The sequence below is a fragment of the Mercenaria mercenaria genome, chromosome 10 (assembly GCF_021730395.1).
Source record: "Mercenaria mercenaria strain notata chromosome 10, MADL_Memer_1, whole genome shotgun sequence".
Lineage (NCBI taxonomy): Eukaryota > Metazoa > Mollusca > Bivalvia > Venerida > Veneridae > Mercenaria > Mercenaria mercenaria.
The window spans coordinates 31,901,227-31,921,625 of NC_069370.1; the positions used below are offsets into that span (position 1 = coordinate 31,901,227).

Consider the following 20,399-nt stretch of genomic DNA (forward strand, 5'->3'; position numbering starts at 1 on the left):
ACATCCTAAACTCTCCCGATCTCGGCCAGTTTCTCCCGATTCTGGATGTAAAATCCGATCATCCTGATAAGAAGTCCAAATCTCCCGATTAAAAAAAAATCCACTCCTTTATATCGCTAGTAAACAACAGTTTTCGGATATTTTCACAAGTGTCTACCCCTGTTGATTGTTGTTTATAACATAATATAACACAAAGCCAGGTGTTGATTAATGTGTCTTGATAATTATAATAATAAGTGGGTAACACTTTAACCGGTGATTTGCATAATTGTTGGGTTTCAGTGATCCGCACTTCTTGTTTATAACGTGATAATATAGGCTATACTATAATAATTAGTTACTCACAATAATGAGTTAATAAATAAAACGCACCTGGCACTAATGTTCCTCCGCATGCACCCGACTCTAGACGTTGAATGACATTAAGTTAAAGGAAGGTAATATTCCCGGGATTTATCGATATATAAATAGATGTATATAAAAAGAGAGATTTACAACGTCTGAAATTTTGCGCACGGCGAAACTTTTGCGCCCGATGTCACTGTACCCAGCAGTGCTCTTAATCTTTCCGCCAAAGGAGATAAAATTGTTATATTCGTCAAAGATGCAGGTATGAATTTTTATTTAATTGTAGTAATGATAAATTTACTACTCTTTTTTTTGTAAAATATTAAGCGATGTAGGTTTATTTTTGTACAAAAGCGGTCAAAAATACACTCAACATCGAAAGTAATATTATAAGTAATATTACACTTTATGTATTTCATTTCAATGGTTTAACCGAATTTAGTGGATATATTTAGAAGAGGTCTGTATAAGTTAGAGCAGTATCAAAAAATGTTTGTAGTGAAATATAACGACATCTACAATTTGAACTATTTAGGATATTTTCCCATTTCAACATCGTGATTTCTTTGCAGTGCTACAGAAACTTTTTTACTTCCAAGTCGTCACCTTGGCGCAAAAAGTGAAAAAAGTCCTTCTTTAAGTCAATGCAGTTATCCACTTCTTGCGTTGAGGTGACGAAGTAACAATTATTTAATTTTAGGTACAGCTGTCAGGGTATCAGCAACGGTAGGGCACATTTTTATGCCCCCTCCCCCACCCTCCCTTCTAAGGAGGTGTATAATATTGTTTTGCAGATGTCAATCGGCCCGTCCGTTCGTCCGTAGACCAAGTAGTTTCCGGATAAGAACGCCAGAACGCTGTGGCCTGGGTCATGAAAGTTAATAAAAGGTTGATAATAATCAGCAGATGACCCCTATTGATTTTGACGTCAGTAGTTCAAAGGTCAAGGTTACAGTGACCAGGAACAGTTAAACGGTTTCCGGAAAGCTTAGGTCTAGGATCATGAAAGTTCACAAAGGGGTTGATCATGGCCAGCAAATGATCACTATTTATTTTGAGGTTAATAGGTCAAAGGTCAAGGTCACAGTGACCCGAAACACTTTAACCATTTTTGAACGATAACTTAAGAACGGCTGAGCCTAGGATCACGAAAGTTAATAGGGATATTTATCTTGACCAGCAGGTGACACCTGTTGATTTTGAGATCAGTAGGTTAGAGATCAAGGTCACAGTGACGCGGAACATTTAAACGGTTTTCGAATAATTCAAGAACGCTTGGGTCTAGAATCATGAAAGGTGAAAGGAAAATTAATCATGAACAGCAAATGACTCTTCTTGATTTTGAAGTCAGTATGTCAAAGGTCAAGATCACAGTGACCCGGAACAGTTTAACCGTTTCCGGACTATAACTTAAGAACCGTTAAGCCTAGCATCAGAAAACTTAATAGGTTGATCATGACCAACAGATGACTTCTATTGATTTTGAGGTCAGTATGTCAACAAACAAAATAGGGAGGCTGATCATGACCAGCAGATGACCCCTATTGGTTTTGAGGTTAGTAGGTCAAAGTCACAATGACCCGGAACTGTTTAACCGTTTTCGGACGATAACGTGAGAACGCTTACGCCTAAGATCACGAACCGTAGTAGAAAGGTTGATCATGACCAGCGGATGACCCCTATTGATTTTGAGATCAATAAGCAAAAGGTCAAGGTCACTGTGACCAAGAACATGTAAACCGTTTCCAGACGACAACTTGAGAACGCTCGTGCATATGATCACGAAACTTAATAGGGATGTTGATCATGACCAGCAAATGACCCCTACTGATTTTGAGATTAGTAGGTCAAAGGCCAAGGTCACAGCGGTCCAGAACATTTTAAACTTTTCCGCATGATAATGTGAGAACGCTTGGACCTAGGGTCACAAAACTTAATAGGGAGGTTGATCATGACCAGCAAATGACCCCTATTTATTTTGAGGTCAGTAGGTGAAAGGTCAAGGTCGCAGTGACCCGGAACAGAACGTTTAGGCCTAGGATCACGAAACTGATTAGGGAGGTTGATCATGACCAGCAGATGACCTCTATTGATTTTGAGATCAGTATGTCAAAGGTCAAGGTCACATTGACCCAGAACGGTAGAACTTTCTTTGCCAAATAACTAACGAATGCTTTGGTCTAAGATCACATTTTATACGGAGGTTACTTATAACTGTACGTCAAACAGTTACCAGATAATTTCTGTTTCCTTGTAGGTTACTGGATGCATCAGGGGCGGGGGCATTTCAGGTTCTACGAGCTCTTGTTTGAAATGTTTGAAATTTGTCGACCTATAGTATTTGCTTATTTCGCATAAATTATTCAGCGACAGGGACAGAAGCCGATATTAACATTCTAAGCACGTTCTTAAGGGCAAGTTTACATAGTTCGTATACTAGTGTATTCAGAATGGGGATCCCGTGCGATCGGAAAAAGATTAATGGCGACATATACCAGACTGTAAGACCATGTCTAAATGTCACAAAAAGACATGTCGCCAGTCCGAGTTCCGCGACTGGACCGATCTATGACGTCATCAAAATGGCGGCCAAGTTTGAAAATATAACTTTGCGTAATTCATTATTTATTTACGTTACACAGCAAAACTTCATCTTATTCTCTCCGGTTTTCCATTCTAGAATATGTGTTGTCAATGTAATAACAATATTCAAGCATATAAACAATTAAATAATGTGAAATAATAAAAACATATCTTGCCCCACCCACTTTATTTCAACAGATTATTTTCTTGTTGAATATATTTGTTTGATATATGCTATACCATCAAAATATACGAATATCGTCATATTCCAATAGTGCTGTAGCTGTTTATGTGAGCTGTATGTCTCTGCTACACATGAACACAGTACCAATTTGCTGACACACCATCAGTCGTAACGCGTTGAACTCCATAATGACCTTAAACATTCGCACTTGATCAAATGCACTGATTAGAATTCCTACCATTCTTCTAACGTTTCTTTCCCCATAGATATGTTTTACTCTGATAGAAGCCATTCAAAAGTTAGGATTAATAGTTTCCATAGATCTCAAAACTTTATTGAACAATAATAGTGTCTTTACACAATAAACTTTCCATAGTCCATAGTTTGGATTGTTACCTTCATTTTAGAGTATGTCGGTCATTTTAGCCACGTTTGTGAGATGGAAACTTTTCATGATGGGTATCACGATTGTGTGATGAAACATTTGCCATCGTCTGGCATTCTTAGGAACTCCTGAAAGTTCTGTGATAACTTTGTCAGTTGTCAAGGGCTGGCACAACATTTAATAACATTTTTGGAGAATTTTCATAACGGTTCTACGACAGAATTCTTGTTACAAAAGTGTCTTTCTTGAAATCACAATTGTCAACAGCAAAGAATATATGGCGACCATTCACAAAGTGTCTTGGAATATAGACAACCTAGTTAGAGAACGGTTATTACTAGCTAACTGATTCTAATGGGCTAAGAGTAGTCTATATAAATATATAACCCGTGTAAGAAGTATTTTAGTTCTATATTTCTTGATGCTTAATGTATATAGTGTAGGAAATGAACCAGCATATCATGCTTATTTTGGGGGTCAACTGGTCTACGTCTGTAAACAGTAACTTTTATATACCAAAATGTTTGTCAGGGTCTGCAAAATAAGAAACAAAATTTCATTTTAATCAAAATGGTCGGATAATCCAGAAATTCAAGATGGCGTCCAAGATGGCCGCCAAAGTATGAGGAAAGTAGTCAAATATACGTGTTGTAACTGGTTATTTATTTGTCTAAATATTGTAAATAAATTTGTTTTAAATGTGTGTATATCGAACATCGCTTGACAATCATATCCATACATAATAAAAATATTCGAGGTCAATGTCAAATTCAAAGTCAAAGGTCACCTTCATGTCAAAAATATTATTAAAAGCGTGTAATATCTGCAATTTAATCCTCTTTTTTTCGATTTTTCACTCTATAAAAACTTTTGATTGAAGAAAACAATCATATCACTATTAAACATCAATACGGTTGTCCGCTGCTGGTAGGGGGATACAGATATGGTAAATTCGAAGTGGTATCCATCAACCTGCGAGGTCACGAAAATCAACATGTACGTTAATTAGATATGTTTACTTTACGTCACAGCCACAGACAACAGTTACTACAGTGCATTTAAAGACTTTTGCATAAAATGCGACTGTAAATTGTTTGTCCCTTGAACATCAGACAGATTATAAGTTATCAAACTCAGAGGAAGCCAGAGAACCACATACATTGAACATAATATGCTTTAATATTATGTTTTAAAATCCATAAGTTGTTATATTTCACCATGCAGCAATCAATATTTTTACCATGCAATTGAAAAAGCAACGATATTGTCTCATAGGTGACATTATATGTATAGTACTCTAAATCAAAATAGATACTTACTACCTTTTCCAACCGAGTATCATTAATATTACCATACAAGTTTTTTTAGAAAAACTCACACACATTAAACAGTCACACGATTTTTATCACTAAATGTATTGTTTTATAAACGTAACGATAAAAAACGGATTATCAGATTTATGTTTGTCTTTTTCACAATAGATACGCTGTATAGACAGATTCTTTACCAATTTTTATTGATCAAGCATTTGGTTGACATTTCCACATGCCTTAATGAAGTTGTGTGATTACTGTTCTATCACACTATGAGAGGCAATTTTATGATTGTTTTATTAAAATTGTTAGATTAAACTGATATGAATTTGGATAACATGGTAGGCGTATTTTTTCTAAAGCTTCTTATACAATAATGAAACAAGAGCTTTCATTATTAGGGACAAATGCCTGTGGACCGGACATGAAACAAACCATGTTAACCTTTAACCTGTGTGTATGGCCTTGACATTGGAGCTAGGAGTCTGGTACTTCTGCATGGCATGGCGTCTCATTATGTTGAACATTTATGTAAAGTCATTTTTAAAATCTCTTTAAAGATAGCAGCGTTACAGCCCGAACAACGGACGGGCGGAGCAGACATTGCAATTTTAATATGACCACCTTTGTGTGTATAGGGGGGGGGGGGGGGGGGGGGGTAGAAAAATAAATATTGCATTTACCTAGTAATAATACGTTCTCTTTATATGTCAATATTCAAACTTGCTTGACATGATTTGCAGTTAAATTAAAGAACTGAGCCGATGTCACTATTGGTAACGTATCTATTATTTATTGTAACGTATCTATTCCATATCAACTTATTAAGTAATGTGTTTTACTGCAGGATACGGCAAGATATTCTTTTATATCTCTGTATAAATTATAAAACCGTAACAGTAGTTAATTTTCTGATATCAGTTATATTTTTGAATCAGAAGCAGGGCCATATTAGGGGCTGTAATTGAAATATACATAACCATTCTTTGGGTCATGTATTGTTATGTATATACAATAAAAAATAAACCAAGTATAATTTCTAAATTTTCATAAAAAGATGGCAAACTCGAGGGTCAAATACATTGACCGTCCCATTAGAAAAAGAAACAATTAAACGTCAAAAATCTTCAACAACAAATGGTTTATAGGAGAAGTCATGAATACATGTTAAAGTTTGTGAAATTTTCATCATTTCCTTCGCTGATGTGGTCACCAAGCATGGTGTGATGTAAAAGTAACAAAACCTTGCAGATGACTTTTGGGTTTCACTAAATAATATTATTTGTGATAATTATAGCATCTTCGCATTTATTGGCACTTGAATTAATTGAAGCTAAGTTAACGTTTGTACAAAAATAGACAATAGATACGTTACCCCCACTTGAAACATTACAAATGACAGCATGTGTCCGTTTTTCAATCTAAAACTACTTTTAAATACTTGAATATTTTCAAAGTGTTAGCCACTTAATTTGTTTTCATTGTTTATGTTTTTAATATTTCATACCTTTCTGAATTAATATTATTGTTTGATTAAATAAGTTACTATGTTATGACTTTTGATTACAAATAGTGATTTGAAGACTTTACGTTTTATAAGCCTAAATTATGTCAGCATCTTGACATGACATGTCAGTTGTATGATTGAATGATGCCGCTGTGATTCGTACATATCAAACCAACAAAAACGTTACTGATCAATTTGAAAGTAGAAGCTTAAACATTATTATGTATACTGACAGAAATTTAAATATTTCTTCGAAAATGTGCATTTATTTTAATTAGTGAATCAATTTTGCAATTCCTTAATGCAGAATAGTTGAGTGAATGTCAGTCACAAACTAGACAAGATATATATAATTATATGCACGTTAATAAACATGTGATTTAACTTGATACCCCAGTCACACATATGACGCGGATAGGTACGTCTAGCCACGGATAGAAACATAGTAATCATAGTACCTGAGTCGTACCTCAAAGTAGTAATCAATCCGCACCAATCTGTAGGGCTCAGGTACGGATCGATACGGATTACTAAGTTTCTATCCGTGGCTAGACGTAACTATCCGCGAAGTATGTGTGACTGGGGAATAAAAAAAAAATAAGTAACGTATCTATCTAAAAAGAAAATTTGAATTCAGGATGACTTAATATCAATCTAAATACTGACTTCATCTACAAAAGCAAAGAAACTCATTCCCTGTTATAAAAGCATTAAACCGCAAAATAATGTTCTTCAAAGTTCAGAGTTAATTTTGTTAGTTTTCCTACATTTTAATTTTCAAATTTAGTGGAGAATCAATGAAATGTTGATTATCAGCCCGAAAATAGCTTATTGCATTTCGAAAAATTTACCCGGTATCTATTGTTGAGTACAACATATATGTGTATTACAACTCATGTACATAAAATAGAAACAAAACATCACATACTAAATTCTGTATTGTGTTGGTAAATTTGAACTAAACGATAGAAAGAAATTTAAAATCACTAACTTATTCTCACTTTTAATGTTTTGCAGCTTTACAACATTTCAACATTTCAGAAGTGTTAAACGATGCTTTATGTACATATCATTACGGATAATGTGACAGCCACGTCATTCATTATATTCTCGTTTTGACAAAATTTAATGCTAGAGTTAGGTTGTAGCTGAATATACATTGTACGACATAAATATATTATACAATGGATATGCAGAATGTTTTATTACCTAAATTTAACTATAAAACAAGTAAATAAGTAAATATTGCGTTACCTGACTGCCGCATTATTCTTAATGAACTGTAGCTGATTACATAAAATTATCATGAAACTGTGAACAAGTTTGATTTACCAACATATTAGATATTAGACTTTATTGTAGTACATGTCCAAACACACTTTATAAGGTACTGAATTACCTAATTAGGTCTCTGATTATACATTGTTTTTTCGTTCTGACATTGTATACCTAGTCTTCATCTGAGCTTAGGTCCTCAAATTTAACTAAAAGCATTCAAGGCTTTTCTTTCTTAACAAACGCACTTTCCGATTAGCAGTTACTGTAGAGCAATCATTTGCTGTCTTACAAAATGAAAACATAAAATTTATAATAAATACTAAGATGGTGTTACTCAAGAGCTTCTTACTAAACAATTGGTATAAATGTGGTTATTTTTTGCTACAGACATGCAGTCCGCCATCTAGGATATCTCCATAGAAACTAAAATTTGTACATTACTAATACATGTTTTGTAAACAGCATACTTCAGTCTACATTTTAGTGTAAATTTTCTCCAATTTAGCATGGAAGCTTTCGCATAAAAAAGAAAATACCCAGATCACAGTCACATATTTTCTCAACAATTAAGTTTGACCATGAATTTGACCTTGACCTTGGAACTATAACTAATATCTTTATACATCAAAATAAAGGGCATATAGTGACAATATACAGAAAAGAAGATTGGTACTTCTATCTTTTAATCTGTGAGAGATATCAATGAAAGATATATATTAAAGCATAGTCTCAAAACTGGCGGCCATCTTGGACGCCATCTTGGATTTCTGGAGACTCCGACCATTTTGGCCAAAATGAATTTCAGATTAATATACTACAGTCCTTGACGGATATGTTGGTGTATAAAAGTCACTGTTTACTGACGTAGACTGGTTGGGTCCAACTAACTGGTCTTCGTTTCCTACACTAATAATACACCGGCTGTAACCTGTAAATGTTATTAGTTATAACCACGAAAAGTTTCAGTAGGTTTGTTGATGTATGCGTCATTTTTCCCTAAAGAATTTAGCTGTAGAGGAAAGTTCTTGTATGTTAGCCTTTCCGTCCAAAAACTGAATTGCTAATCCTGAGTATGTATTTGTTTCATCGACAATAGTTTGGCATATTCTGTGTTTATTGCCGGATTTAGACGTAAGACTTTTTCATCGCCGTTTGTAATTTTTCATCCACAGAGCATTGGCCTCTTTCAACAACTAATATTTGCCATTGCCTGTCTTGACAGGAAACAAACAATCTTTTTCTTCGCCCAAAGGGGGCGTATTATATTATGACGCCGGTGTCCGTCTGTCCGTGTCCACTCTGTAACTCTTGAAACCCTTGAAGGATTTCGAAGAAATCGCCACAGATGTTCACAAATATGACTCTTGTTTCTTATCGGCTCTGTAACTCTTGAACTGCTTGAAGGATTTTAAAGCAGTTGGCACAAATGTTCACCACATCAAGACAACATGCAGAGTGCATGTTTCGGATAGCTGGCTTCAAGGTCTAGGTCACACTTATGGGTCACATGTCATACATTCGGGCGTGTATTGCTCCGCATTGCGGAGCTCTTGTTTCCTAAAAGAATCATTGTAACTCTTCTAGTTAGCACTAGGGGTGTTTGTTTATTTTCAGTCATATTTGACTCTATTGCTTTTGCAACAATAATCGTTTCGTATCTGATTTTAGCGCGGTCCATTGTGTCCCTACTGACGCGGCTCTATCACAATCTCTTTACCAAGATGCAAAGTCAGTCTCTGTCAGAGAAATCGCGATCATCACATTAAATGCATTCTCGAATGGTAGAAAAGACTATTGCATAAGCGCTAGGGCACATTTTACCACTGTATGTTTAATATATCATACCCGTACATAGTTTCCATATCGTGCAAAGTTGTGCTACTGGAGCTTAGTGTTGTTGTGATCAGACATTTGATACATATTTACAGGTATAAAACAATACAGAGAAGATATTTACGAACATATGTTAAATAAAACCTGAAAAGTAGATTCCTCGGAAACACCGAGAACAACGCAAACAGTGGAAATTGTAGACTCGGTTTGTTTGAGTCTGTTCATGAGCAGTAATGGAAAATGCAACACAGCTCACACACCCTAGCACCGGCCTAAGCAGTATTCAATCTTCAAATCTAACATTGTCAAGAAAATGTTTGAAGCAAATTTAATGAGTGTTTCATACAGCAGCTTAAACATTTCTGAAATGATTGTAAATGCTCCACAGACATCATGTCAGTTTTCACTGAATGCTGTGTATATTTTACGGAAGAGTGATATTTCACGGTTAAAAGGTTTGGCGACGACACATCTGTTTGAATGGGTCAATAGCGAAGACAGAGGAATGTCACAGCAACAGCAACGAAAAGTAGAAAGTAGAAAGTAACTTATAAATGTGATAGATAAATTAGATATTATACTAATTTATTCTATAGTTATGTCCAGCTGTGTTAAATAGTAAGAGAAGAGTTCACTAGAAAGAACATAGTGCACTCATTCAGAAAGATACATGTAGAATTATATTGCAGTGTATTAATATACAATTTTGAAGGGTCGTGAGTACAAGTCCCTGCGAGATGATTTTGCTTTTGGTTATAAGTTTGTCTAATCTATTATTACTGTTTTCAATTATGTAAGATTATTGTTATTAGACTATTATCAACAGGTTGATTAACATTTAATTACGATGCAGCATAGAAATTACTGCATCAAAGTTTTTCCTTTATTTCGCGTCTCTTTAAAGATGTACTATGCTCACCATTTACATATAAATATTTCATAATTGCATATTGATCTAAATCTAGAAAAACTACATTAAACATCTTTAACTTGGCTAAATATATAAACTAACTGCGTATACTGCAATCACAATTAAATGTCTGCAAAATAACATTTGTTTCAAACAGACTTCCAGAGTTTTAGTAGCGTAATATATTTACACATTGATCAGTATGTAGAATTTAAACCTTACACACCATCTTTCATACTCACAAACATGGTTATTTTATAATTCCATAAATGATATGCGATAATTGTTCATATATTCAAATATGAAATTTGGGCATAATATATCTTTAATATTATAAAAATGACGTTCTTTTTATTTAAAATAACATAATGCTAATCATTATGTATGTGGACGATGTAAGCTACAACAAACTTCACTTTCAGCAACAAAAACAAACAACTCTATCAATCATTTGAAGATGATGATATATTTACATTTTAAAAAATGGCCGCCATTTTGATGACGTCTTAACTTGGTCCAGTCGCAGAATTTACACTGGCGACATGGCTTAGAATGAACTTCAGACATTACGGAACAGATTGGTATATGTCGCCATTAATCTTTTTTCCAATCGCACGGGGCCCAAAATATGGCTCTAAGCGAACACACTATACAGTGGTATAGGTACATTAAAAACACCCCATAAACGAAAATACAATAGTTTAAAATGAAATACTTATTAAATGAAAGATTATGTCTGCGGTGAATTTGTAATAAAACACTGTATTCAATTGGTCCCTGTAACCACACATCAGTTCAGCAAAACGTCTCAAGTAACATAGTGGCCAGAGCCTAATATTAGAAAAGAAAGCTAATTTGACTTAAAAACAGCGGATCACCGTCATAGCATATTTATGCATGCACGTTAAAAAGGGCGAGTTAAAATGCAAATTATTAGCAATTTTATCTATCCAGCGCTATTGCTACAACTGAATATAAGTTCATTATCAGTTTTTACAGTTTTTACTAAAAATGTATTTGCACGTATGTTTCATGCACTGACATGTGCAAACAACTATTAAAACACTAATGATTTTAGATATGAACAAATTTGCATTAAATGAAATATCTTCTTACATGACTTTAAAGATAACAGTGTTCGTTACTTAATATACAGGAAATAAGAGGGGAAAACAAGCTTCTTTCATCAGTAGAATAAGAAAAAAATGAGCCGCGCCATGAGAAAACCAACATAGTGGCTTTGCGACCAGCATGGATCCAGACCAGCCTGCGCATCCGCACAGTCTGGTCAGGATCCATGCTGTTCGCTAACAGTTTCTCTAATTGCAATAGACTTTGAAAGCGAACAGCATGGATCCTGACCAGACTGCGCGGATGCGCAGGCTGGTCTGGATCCATGCTGGTCGCAAACCCACTATGTTATTTTTCCCATGGCACGGCTCAAATGAGTTTTTCCATATGATTACAACTATGACAAAATGTTATTCATCTTTGATGTCAGTAGTTCCACACAACTCACAAATGGCCGATTCTTTCGAGCTATTTCCTTTTTGTTGTTTATTTTGTTCCTATGATGAACGTTATTTTGCACATATGTTATTTAGTATGTACATGTGAATATTTAAAACACTCAAGATTTCCTTATTAAGAAGTACATGGAATACAAACATCTTAAAATCATATCCAAGGATTTTTAATGCCTAATGCCGCTCAGTTTGTTATATCATTGCTTTCTTATATATATCCCACCCCAAACGACGACGAGAGACAATAGCATAAACATGCTCGTTAATTCTTTCACTGCTCATTCTAAAAATAAAACTTCGTATTATACATATATTTTTTTACATTCATATTTCCATTCATACAACACGACACACATACTTACACATACTTACACAGCCTAGTTATCATTCTTCATTTAACCTCTGTTTTTCTTATTGAGCGGAATTCATATTTTTTAAATAACTTGTTTTTTCCAATACATTCGATTAATACTTTGTTTGTTTGTACTATTTTGCTTGATGTATGTTTTTATCAAACTTTGTTAACTTAAATATAAGTACTACTCGTGTTTGTAAATATAATTATAATTGTGGAAATAAATACAGTTTTAAACCAATATTTATATATTTTTTGCAAAAGTAAGTGGCATACCGGTAACATTCAGATAAATGAATAAATACAAAAATGTATGACTGAATGAGAGACAAATAGGTTTAATCGTGCCGAAAAATTGAATAAAGTAGCAAAATGTGGTATGTGCGGGACACCATTGTTCGTTCAGTGTTACTATCATTATAAAAAAAGCTGTGTTAAAACATGTAAAGCCTTTTCAAAAAATCGCCCGACAATTATTCTTTTTTTGACACTCTAAACATTGTTAAACTCGGTGATACGAAGCGTATAATATCATTTGCGGTACAATCAACCCGAATTTCAAGGTTTTTTCGTCCTCTTCATGGAAAGCTGGTGGTTTCAAACAGGTTTCCGTAGTTTTGGTTTCGGTGGGCTGAATGTTGTATTCTTGTCTACTTAAACATTTTTTTTATGAATTTAACTTTACATTGCTGACGAATATATTTAATCCAATGTCATTCAAGCCGACACCGTACTTTATCACTTAGCATTCTACAAGACAGAACTCCGTATCTAATGACGTTTTGCCTACGAATTAATGTAATTTATCAAGAGGGGGAGGGACGGGATGGGATCGGGTAGTGGGTGTGGGTAAGGAAATGTGGTCGAAGATGGTCAGATGTCGAGGCTCGATGGCCGTGTGCGGATGGAAAAATTCAGGTTATGAAACAATCTTGACACCACTTAACAATTGCTGAAGACAAGTTTGGTATAATGCCTAAACCATGAAAAAGAAATGTATGCGCATGCTTAAATATCCTCGTAAAGTCTAGAATCCGTATATGTTCCATGATTTTACAAAAGTTTGGATGCCAGCTTTATATACAAAATAAAACTGCACGTAGTGCTGTACGTGTAATGGCCTTAGTGCGGGTTGTGCGGACATTACTAATATTGTTATGCCCATATTCACAGAAAGCCTCGAAAAAGTGGGACAGCGCTACTCCCAAAGTGTGTATGCATATGCTCTTCTAAAAGCCAAATAAAGTTACATAATAAAAAATTAACATAATTTTCACTTTAAACTATTAAAGATAGCCTTTGACTTCCAAGTGTGACCTTGACCTTGCAGCTAAGGACCCGTTTTTTTTTCGCATGACACATTGTCTCATCCAGAGGGAATATTTGTGCAAACTGATATTTAAATCCTGTTTTGCATGACAAAGTTTTAGACTGGACAGGAAAAAAATCCCATTGACCTTTGATCTCCAAGTGTGACCTTGAACTTTAAGCTAGGGTTCTGGGTATTGCGCATGACACGTCGTCTCATCATGGGGAATATTTATGCCAAGTAATATTAAAATCCCATGTTCTGGACCAGCCAGAAAAAAAATCCTATTGACCTTTGATCTCCAATTGTGACATTGACCTCTGAGCTTGGGGTCTGGGTTTTGTGCAAGACACATCGTCTCATCATGGGAAACATTAGTGCCAAGTAATTTTAAGATCCCTTCATGGATGGCAGAGTTATGGACCGGACAGGACAAAAGACCTGTTGGCATTTGACATCCAATTGTGACCTTGACCTTTGAGCCAGGGGTCCGGGATTTGCTCATGACAGTCGTCTCGTCATGGGGAACATTTGTGCCAAGTGAAATCCCAGCCAGCAGGGGCGTACCTGGATGATTTTGAACTGTACGCCAGATAGACGAGCAGCATATAACTCTGAACCAAACAGCGACGCTGCGAGTATGGGGTAGGTAAGAGAGAGAGAGTCTCGATTGGATTGTGGAAGGGTATTCTAGTTTTCTGAAATCATGGTAATGTTTAAATATCATGCATGACTTCTACATCCACATTTTTACAGCTTTATGATAAATGCATCTACCCATACATTGCGGATGTGTCAGGTTTTATCAAATAATCATTGATATATCTTTCCCACACGAAAGTAAACATTTTCTAGAAAACGTAAACAACATTTTTTTTCTTTTTTTTTTTGCAAACGAAAATTCAAACTGCGTATATTGCTTTGGTATTTCGGTATCCTGATCTGGATATAGATTAATAGATTGAATTGCACATCGATATGGATGTTAAATGTTATATTAAGCGCAAGCTTTTTTTTTTTACTTTAGACCTTGGATGACTCAAGCATTTTGTTCTCCCTTTGCAGGCTTGAATACCAATGTTTTGCTAGGGGCCTCTATGGCCGAGTGGTTAAGGTCTCTAACTTTGAATCACTTGCACCTCACCGATGTGGGTTCGAGTCTTACTCAAGGCGTTGAATTCTTCATATGGTTTCGGAAAACATCCAGCTGGCTTACGGAAGGTCTTGGTTCTACCCGGGTGTCCGCCCGTGATAAAATAATGCAAGGAGGATGCAAGGAGGAGCACACCGGGGAAAAACACTAAATGGAATACTGTCAATATGACCAGCTTTTATCAATAAAATTGTTTCTTTGTAAATAATATATAATTCAAAATGAAGAAATATATTTTTCAAAATATTATTGATAAACGTGAAAAAGTAATGTAATTGTTTACATGTGCTAATTTATTAAGCAAATATGATGTATGCCAGAATTACTCAAACTAGGTTCCAAACAAAATTTGTAGACTGTATTTACTAGTATCAAATTTTTATATATGTAATAAAGGGAGGTAATAATTAAGATGCATTTTTATTTTTATGTAAAATGCTGCAAAAGAAATATTTATATTTACCAAAAAAAAAAGAAATATAAATATGTTTAAGATTCTAACTGAACAATTTTAATAGTGTTAAGAATATACAGAAAGCATACGTAACTGTATAAAACATGCAGTATATAGTTGTGAAAAATATTATATCAATAAAATCAAATATGAATCATACACAAGATGCAATACACATGAGTTCTCAAGAATATTACACTGAGAATTTACAAAGTGTAGAAAAGTTTAATAAAGCACTGCGTTTCACACTATTTCGCGAACACTATATAATCTGCCAATACCGGGCCGATATCATTTTGATGTTGGCCAAATATCGTTTCCCAATATCGGACCAATGTCATTATGATGTTGGCCCGATACCGTCTGCCGATTAAAATCCCTTAAAAAAAAGACAGAGTTATGGTTTTGCGCATGACATGTCGTCTCATCATGGGGAACATTTGTGCCAAGTGACATTAAAATCCCTTAATGAACGACAGAGTTATGGTTTTGCGCATGACACATCGTCTCATCATGGGGAACATTTGTGCCAAGTAATATTAAAATCCATTCATGGATAACAGAGTTATGGACCGGACACGAAATTGCGGACGGACGAACGGACAGGATGACGGACGGACGGAAAAGCGCATTCCTATAGTCCCGAAACTGGTTTTCAACCAGTAGGGGACTAATAATCACCTGTCAGCAGAAGCTCTATGTGAAATTTGGACCTGAAACTTGCAGTCCGAAGCTTATCGAAAGTGCATAGAACAAATACTGTATGTTAATAGGTGCAATACCTATCCTGCTTCGAAATAAAATATCAAACAATTCTATTTCCTTCTCAGTTATGGCGAGGGATTTATATCTTCACAGTGTAAAAAAAAACAAATATAGTTCCGATTTAAAAGAAGGGCGACAGGTCAGACCGAGACATTATTATGCTTACTTAAAGCCCACAATGCTTTTAATCTTACGTTGAAAGCTGATAAAGCAGCAGTTTCAAATAGAGAATATGCATAATTTAAAGGTAAGAAAAACACTACTTTCATTATTGCACATGAACTTTTACAGACAGAGCCTTAAAGGGAGGTAATCAAAACAATGGACTCAATAAATACTTTCTACTATGTTAATCAAATATCTAAAGCTATTGCAAATGTTTGAGAAAACAAATATCGAATTGGGATTTAACATTAAAAAATCAAGTTCAAAACAAAACATAATATTATGGCAGCAACATTTTAAACAAAGGGATTTTGACCGTTTAAGAGAGGGAGCACGTAGTTTCCTCATCAATTACCAAACATCTTAATTACAGCCTTGGCATTCTGTAACATCTACAATGATGGTTTCCGAGGAAAAGAAGTTACAGTATTACCTAACTAGTTAGTTTAAACATATTCATATTCAGGAAATCATGAAATATGCACAATAACAAGTTTCAGGAATTGGACAGAAAGCTATATACGCTTACGGTTATCCTCTCCTTACTACCTAACTAGTTATGCTTGTAAATGATCTTGTCAAATTAAGTATTTCACAAAGTGAGCCGTGAGAAAGTACTGTTGAACATTAACATGCGTAGGTTACCAAACCCTTAAGTATATGTAAGGGCTTCTTTGGCAACCAACTTTAATCTGTAATCCTAAAGACATTAATTCAGAGCCCGTACTTGTCTTTTCTGGAGTTCCGCAGGGGTCCCTACCTGGGTCCCGCTCTTCCTTTTATATAGACTTCCAAAAAAAAAAAAACTGTCTAAAATCTTTCTGCAGATAGCACCGCAGTATACATATATGCTACTAATCAAAACCTCTTCAACATTCAAGTTCTCAAAACATTTGAACTGGGGCATCCAAGTTCCAATCTATCAACGCCACAAGAAGGAACCATCATATCCTTCTCACAATGCTTACAAAATACTGCAAGTACTAGAATTTATGACCTCAGCAAAATACTAGTATGCCTGGTGAGATTATTTCAAACAATCTTTCGTAGACTTCTACACAATTAGATCAGCTAAACGGGCTAATCAAACTCTAGGTTTCCTTCGCTGGATCATAAAGATTAAGTTAATTCCCCTTAATTTCACGGCTAACCAGACTCTAGTCAAACCCTAGTCAGACCTTAGCTTGAATTTAACTCAGAAGTCTGGAAATCCGGTTAGGCCAAACAGATGTCTGACATTGACAAATCTAATGTCATAAAAATGCTAAAGATGCTTAGATTCCAGAAAGTATCTTAAATAAATTAATAAACACCACACCTGATAAGGAAATGCATTTGTTTTTCTGTCCATTACTTGTGAAATACAAGCCGTAAATTCTATTTGTACAAAATTTATACAGGTCGTTTCTATGATAAATATAATCTAACACCTCAATTTCCAGTTTAAGTCATTTGTTGCGTCTTGAGCATGAAATGGGTCTATCTATGTGTACAGGTCTGTAGGCTGATCTGACACTACCAAATCAAATATTAGCCTCCACAAGTAGTCCAAATATAAATAGTACTAATCTTTTTTTTTCTTTCCTAGTAGATCTATCTTTTCTCAATAGCAACGCGTTTTCTTTTACTGACGAACTGTAGTTTTCTCATATTAAATATAAAAGTAACACTCCTTTTTGTTTTTGTTTTTCTATAGTAGCGATATGGTTCTTTACTGCAGTATAGGAATATGTCTCTGAAAATCTGATAAGCTAGAAAATGTCGATAAACCGTTATAAGTAAGTGGATTTTTATGAAATAAAGAACACAGCCGGATTTAGTGGTGTTCAGCCTGTAAACTTGGTTCGTGAAAATCACGTGATAGAACGTGAGGACCGGAAATTACCGAGTAGCTTTCGTAAAAATCGGAATTTATCGCGCAAGCGCAGTTTCCTATTTCACAACCCGCAACGGCTATTTCTGATGCAATGGGAAATAGAGGGCAGCCATATTTTCACATAAAATTTCACACGACACTAATGTTTTGAGGTAAGAATTGATAGTTTCATTTTGATGTTTAGGTACAGGGATTCGTAAATACAATAGGACGACACATAATAATGACCAAGACAGGGCATCGGTTTGAAGAAATTACAGTTTTAATTCAACACCTTGAACAGCATGTGTTCTGGATAAAGCCGGGAACAACTGATACGGGGACTGGAAACCGGCATTTATCTATGCCTAGGTTATTCTGCTATTACTCAAACACATACGCCTTACAGTTTAACTTGTCCTTTCAGTGAAAATCTGGGAAAGCATTTGTTGAATTTTTTGTTGAAAACAAAAGTTCTGCCATGAAATTATTGCCTGCATCTGTTTTTAAATGGAAAATATCTACATTCATGTTACTTTCCGCCCTGTGAAAATGGCTAAATCTAGACTTGTCTTTAAATGCACCTGTCAATATTTTGCCGGCCCCGGGGAGCGGCGGGCATACACGGGACTTTAGACAGAAGACCATTCCCGACAGGCGGGAATTTGACAAACATTTGATGTACCAACCAGGCTCTAGGGTGGGATTTAGACAAAAAAGGTTGTCTCTGGGGTGGGGATTTAGACAACAAAATTTTTGAAATGTCAAATTCCCCTGGGTCAGCGCGCCGCCCCCCCCCCCCCGGACGGGCAAAATATTGACAGGTGCATTACCCAGAGAGAAAGATGTTGTTTTTTTACATGATATTTGCCTTGTTGATTCAGAGTATTTAGAACAAAAAAATTAGGACGTATTTTAATGAAAATAGCAAGTCAAAACTGTAAACTTTGCCTGAAAATATTTGTTTATGCTATTGCTCTGTTCTTCACCATTTAAATGCGTGTTAAACCTAGATGATTTTCTGCAGTTTTATCTAAAAGTTCGGAATACTAAATGTAACTTCGTTGTCGGCTTTTTTTTAAAAAAAAAATATTGCTTAAACTCAAAAAATTAGTTTAATAAATTTAATCTTAAAACTGATGTGTGAAAAATACAATGTATTTAAATTAAAATAACAATATTTTTTTTTTAAAGGCCGACAACGAAGTTACATTTAGTATTCCGAACTTTTAGATAAAACTACAGAAAATCATCTAGGTTTAACACATATTTAAATGGTGAAGAACAGAGCAATATCATAAACAAATATTTTCAGGCAACAGTTTACAGTTTTGACTTGCTATTTTCATTAAAATATGTCCTAATTTTTTTGTTCTAAATACACTGATCAACAAGGCAAATATCATGTAAAAAAACGACATCTTTCTCGCTGGGTAAGACAAGTCTAGATTTAGCCATTTTCACAGGGTGAAAAGTAACATTAATGTAGATATTTTCCATTTAAAAACAGATGCAGGCAATAATTTCATGGCAGAACTTTTGTTTTCAACAAAAAATTCAACAAATGCTTTCCCAGATTTTCACTGAAAGCCCTTACGGAAGAAAATGGTCTCCCGCGTACTATTGCAGTGAACCTTCGGCATACTATATGTTTATTGCCGGTATACAAAATAAGATGTTCGCGACTCATACACTTGATATACACGAAACATACGCCAACAGTAAACTTTTCAGAAAATTGATAGTTTGCCGCATACATTTCTTCCCGTGGACATTTTAGTTCGCAGAAGGTACACCACAGAAAATATACACCGCATGTACACCGCAGACGTACACGAAGTGTACACCGCAGAAATGTATGCGGCATGTATGCTGACAATAAACTTTTCAGAATGTACGCGGCAGGCATTATACGCAGAATGTTCACGGCAGGTTTTGTACGCGTACTATACACAGCAAGATTCCATTTGCAGAATGTAAACAGCAGGCAATGTACGCTGAATGTTCACGGCAGGATTTGTACACTTAATGTACACGGCAGATTTTGTACACATAATGTACACAGCAGGTTTTGTACACATAATGTACGCGGCAACATAATGCATGGTGATAGATGCGGTATGACTGAATAGCGAAATCTAGTAGATTTCGCGAAATCTAATCAAATTAGCGAAATCTAGACATAAAATTCAAACTAATGAATATTTTTAAAAATCGTTTAAAGCTTTTATTAAAGATATAAATGTACGTGTGTATGCCAATTTTCAAGAAAATATATTTATATTTAAGGTGTTTTTAAGCGAAAAACGAATACGGGTCTAGATTTCGTCCGATTCTACATGCGCGGAAATCTCAAGTGTCAGGCAAAATCAAGATATAAAATTTAAAGTGATGAATTTTCTTTCTAAATCTTTTTAGGTTTTTATTAAGAATATATTTATAAGTTTGCATGTCAATTTTCAAGAAAAAATATTTA

General features: G+C 35.0%; 1 protein-coding gene across 1 annotated transcript in view; it reads left to right on the plus strand.

The window, feature by feature from the left end:
- Positions 1 to 518: 518 nt before the first annotated feature.
- LOC123559493 (zinc transporter ZIP10-like) overlaps positions 519 to 20,399 on the plus strand; it is an 89,831-nt gene continuing 69,950 nt past the window's right edge. Inside the window, exon 1 of the mRNA XM_053552615.1 lies at positions 519 to 610. The gene's annotated coding sequence lies outside the window, so the exon portion shown is untranslated. The remainder of the gene's footprint in view (positions 611 to 20,399) is intronic.